The sequence below is a fragment of the Petaurus breviceps genome, unplaced genomic scaffold (assembly GCF_028583685.1).
Source record: "Petaurus breviceps papuanus isolate PSGF00001 unplaced genomic scaffold, PetGlider_PUasm1.0 582, whole genome shotgun sequence".
NCBI lineage: Eukaryota > Metazoa > Chordata > Mammalia > Diprotodontia > Petauridae > Petaurus > Petaurus breviceps.
The window spans coordinates 5,153,138-5,158,126 of record NW_027186390.1 but is presented as its reverse complement, the minus strand read 5'-3'; the positions used below and the strand labels follow the sequence as shown (position 1 = coordinate 5,158,126).

General features: G+C 37.2%; 1 long non-coding RNA gene across 1 annotated transcript; it reads right to left on the bottom strand.

The window, feature by feature from the left end:
* Window positions 1–267: 267 nt before the first annotated feature.
* On the bottom strand, window positions 268–4,055 carry LOC138173512 (uncharacterized). The gene is made up of 2 exons (XR_011171420.1): window positions 3,844–4,055; window positions 268–690 (listed from the first exon to the last, which is right to left on the bottom strand). It is a non-coding gene; the product is annotated as an uncharacterized lncRNA (long non-coding RNA).
* Between the last annotated feature and the right edge of the window lie 934 nt (window positions 4,056–4,989).

Here is a 4,989-nt window from a genome sequence, read left to right as displayed (position 1 = left end):
GGCTGAGATAAAGCAGGTTTGTTTAGGTATGAGTCAGAGGAAGCTCAGCTGGAGTGTTTTATTTGGGGCTGATGGATTAATTGCTCATCAGGACTTCAAGTTACTCCCACTGACAAGGACAGGAGTTTCTCATAACTTACCCAATCTGTGAAGTTAGTTATCAGTGGGGAACAGGGAACCCCTAATCACCAGAAGCCTCATTTTGAAATGTCTAATTATAGAATGGCGTTATTGATTAGCAAGCCAGCTATTCAAAAAGTGGTCCTATTTAATGTAAAGGTATCATTTTTATTCTTTAATTACAAATTTTCTCCTTCCATCCCACCTCTACCCTCTCCCTTAAAAAGCAAGCATTTTGACAGACTATACATGTGCTATCATACAAAATACATTTCCATATTAGCCCTGTTGCTAAAGAAAACACAGAAACACCCCAAAATCCAAGAAAAATAAAGTAACAAAAGTATGCTTTGATCTGCATTCAGACCCCATCAATTCTTTCCTAGAGATGGATAGCATTTTTTTTTATCATTAAGTCCTTCAGAATTGTCTTGGATTATTGTATTGTTGAGAATAGCTAAGTCATTCACAATTCTTCATCATACAATATTGCTGTTGCTATGTCCAATGTTCTCCTGATTCTGCTTATTTCACTTTGTATCAGTTCATATTCATCATTTCCAGGTCTTTCTGAAAAAAAAAAAAAAGGATAAAGGTATCACAGCTATATCTCAATTTTATTTTGAACTGGATCACAAACTAGAAATGTGGATAATTGAGCAACTTGCCTGCAGTTCCTTTATGAAAAAATGGTTAAAAGAGTGTAACCCTCTGAGCAAAATATGTCAAATGATATGAAAAAACATAGGTACAGTACTGGGCAAACTTTAAAGTGCTATTTAAATACTAGTTTTTATTATAATTACAGGCATGTCCTACTTTAGGAAAACCAAACAAGCAAAAATCTGAACTTAAAAAAATGGATGAAAAATATTGAGAGTTTTGCTTTTCAAAAGGTGTCACCTCCTCCCCCCCTTAAGTAACAGCAATTAAAATTTAATTCCATTCACAAAGGATCAATTTCTACCAAATATTTTAGATGATATCTCTTGTATAAAGTGAAATGTCTTTGGCATCCATTGGGGTGGCTTCAGGAAAGTCAATCTTTTTTTTTTTTCTTTTCTGGAGGGGGTAAAGTAAGGCAATTGGGGTTAAGTGACTTGCCCAAGGCCACACAGCTAATTTTTGTGTTAAGTGTCTAAGGATGGATTTGAACTCAGGTACTCCTGACTCCAGGGCAGATGCTCTATTCACGGCGCCACCTAGCCACCCCACTGAAGTCAATCTTCTACTCTGTCCTTTGTTAGGTAGATATATCTCTGATAAAGAGGTTAGTAAACGAGAATTATTACTTAGGGTTCACATTCATGAGAATTCACATTCTCATGCTTTGATAATAGTCTTCCAAAATTTCCCAACTTAAGATCTTACAGCTAGGGCAACTTGGTTTTTTTTTTTTTTTTTTTAAGTATAACTTGTTTGTTTTTAAGTACACCAGCTTCCCTATCAGGTGGAGATCTAATTTCTCTCTAATTGTGTAAAGAGTGGAAAATGTCCCAAATGCATCTTGGAACGTGGAGCAACAATTCCCCAATAGATATATAATAAATGGTGAAAGAATATGAATGATAAGTTTTCAAAAGAAGTATTATATATAAACAGCCATTTGAAAGATTGTTCCAAATCACTACCAATAAGAGAAATCAAAATTAAAACAACTCTGAGGTTTTTTTTAAAAAAACACTTTACATATCCAGCAAATTGACAATGACAAAAAGAAAGAAATGTTGATGTTGGAGGAGAAGCAGAGCCTGCCTGTACACTAATAAATGGGACCATTTTACAGCTCTACCAATAACAATATTTTGGAAAACAATTTAAAAGTATGCAACAAAAGTCAACAAACTTTTTTTTGTCCTTTGACCCAGAGATTCCACTGCTGGGATTACATTTCTTGGAGGTCAAAGACAAAAAATTACGGGTCCCTATATGCTAAAATATTCATAGCAGCACTTTTTATATCAGAGACAAAGAAGGTACCCACTGATTGAGGAAAGGCTGAACAAACTGGTATATTAGTGTAATAATTATCATTACACTTAAGAAATAATGAAATAAGAAACACTGAATATAATAAATTCAAAGAAACATTAATGAAAAAATATGTATCAAGTCCTAATTATGAAACAAACATCATTCTAAGCACTGGAGATACAAATAGAAAAGGAAAGGCCTTCAAGGAGATTACATTCTAATGGGGGAGATAAAACACATGTATATGAACATGTACACACATGTGCATGTGCACACACATACACACAGAGCTATGGTGTCCAGGGAAAGCCACTTTGGTCCAGAAAATTATAGAGATGGCGAGAGTAGATCGACAGAGCCCATTCAGTTACAATGACAAAGTTGAGTTTATTATAGTTCACGGTTCCAGAATTGAAGGAACGTAGGGCTAAAGGATAGGCAGTTGTTAAGGCTATGGAAGAAGGGACTAGAAAGGAGGGATTGAAGGGAAGGATGGTGGTGGCCTTCCTAAAATAGTGGTCTAATCAGTCACCCATAAGGAGATCAGGGCCTCAGCATAAAAATTCTTCCAGGAATTGTTCTCTGGCTTTGCTACAAGATAATTGATGAAGAGGTTACAGAAGACATGACCAAAGAGGAGGGAATGAGATGAAGTAGGTAGGGGATTTCCTGACATAGGACATGGTCTGAGAGGTAGTCACCAATCGAAGAGCTGGGTCCAGGGAAGAAATCCTTCCACTGCACAGTTTCTGGTATGAGCAACATGATAGTTGGTAAGGTTATGAAGGGGGGTAAGGGTGGCTAGGAAGGAGGGAAGACTTATATGAGCTAATGCGGAAGGAAGTAAGGAAATCCAGGAAAATAGCATACATAATGATGACAACAATGTTAATTTAAAAAAAATTAAGCTATATATCAAAATGAATTATCTTGGACCTGGAAAAGAGATGAAGAACTCCTTTTCTTGAAGAAGTGAAGGAGTTTGGCTGAGATATTTTGTATAAGGTGTCAGACAAAGTTGTTTTGTTGATTGATTTTGCTTAATTGTTTTCTCTAGTCACTCTAAGGCTCACTGGTTGTGTGTTGTCTCAAAATGACTGTAGTGTAAAAACAAAGGACACTAATAAAAATCCTTTAAAAATATGAAAAATTGTCTCAGATTACTTCTAGTAAAAGCACTACAAACTTAAGTAACTCTGAATGTTTACTTCACACCCCTTAAAGTGGCAAAGATGTCATACTTTTTGTCTGAGTTAATGACTTTTGCCGGTATACAGAGCTCCTGATAAGAAACTTGAACACTATTCTTTCTGTAACTTGCAGTCTTAAGTTGTCTGGGGAACTAAAACTAACTGACCTGTCTAGGTCACACATTCTGTATGACTCACAGTGGGAGCCAGATCTTCCTGATTCCAAGCCTAGCTCTCTAGTCACTATGAGCCACTGCTTTTCAGGATAAATGACAAATAATGGAAACGGTCAATGTTGGAGAGGTTGTAGGAAGAAAGACAGCATACTTTTGGTGGAGCTGTGAACTGTCATTAAACTGGGCATACCCTTTGTCCCAGTGATCCAACAACTGGGTATATGCCACAAAGAGGACAAAGACCAAACAACAAACCTCATATATACCTGGGTAAACAAAAAAAGAGAGAAAAAGAAAGGAAGGAAGAAAGGAAAGAAGGAAGGAAGGAAAAAAGGAAGACTTCTAAAAACTAACAACTACAACAAAACTGAGATGAAACTCACTCTGTCCAGAAGTGCTGAACCCATCATCCTAGGGGCATCTGACTCAATCCCAAGGTGAGGTGAACTGTGGGTATGCCTGGAGTGGGTATGATGTAGAAGTGAGTGTGCCTGGGGTGGGAGGGATTTTCCTAATAGCACCAATCCAGTGATTTCCATGATGCCTAGGTAGCAAATTAGGTTATTACTACCTTGAGGGGCCCAAGATTAGAAAGGGGAAGTTGGGAGTTTGCATAGCTATGAAAGTAGAATAGTGTACTGGCTTTGTTGAAGTTTAGAGGTAGTTGTGGTTGTATTGGAAATACACCCCAAAATTGACTATTTCATGGAGGATGCAGCAACTCAAGTTTCTTACCTGCTGATTTGTTGATCATTCCTCTCCCCCAAACCCTCCCCCCACCACCCACTTTAGGGACCACTGCTCCAATCAATGATGAATATAAGGAATTCAGAGAAACATACAAAGGCATCTGGAACTAATAAAGAACAAAGTGAGTAGAATAAGTAAACTGTGGTAGAAAAACAATCTTTAAGTAAATAAATAAGGCAAAAGAAAATAAAAAGGAAGTGGAGCACTTCTGAGCAGTAATGTGTGAGCAAGAGTCCCATCTGGTTTTGTTATTGCTGTTACTGTTTTGGGACAGACAGAGTGAGTCTCATGAGATGAAAAGGCAGAGATGGGCTATGATTTTTAGCATAGACCTCATAGCCTTATCTTTCCCCCCAAACCCACCCTTCTTCCAAACTTCCCTCTTAGTGTTAATTACACCACCATCTTTTCTGTCTCTTAGTTTCTCAGTCTTAGCAAATGACTGTTATGGAAGAAGCCAGTAGGAGATGTTGGATTCTGTGTCTCACCGTACTTATTGACTGCGTGAACTTGGGCAAGTCCCATTCTCTATTGATAAAATGTTCCCTGTTTCACCTAAATTAGGTACTCTCAATGTAAAAACACTTGGAAATCCCACTAATAAAGAAATTATTAATAAGTATTATCATCACTGATATCATTAAAGGTACCTCTAGACAACTTGAGGAAATGGAATGGAAATCATAAAATTCATTTTCATCTGCTGAAGTTCATCTTTATCCCAGGCAAAGAATGACCAAGTACTCCTGGGTCCTAACTCTACAACACCACATGATTAA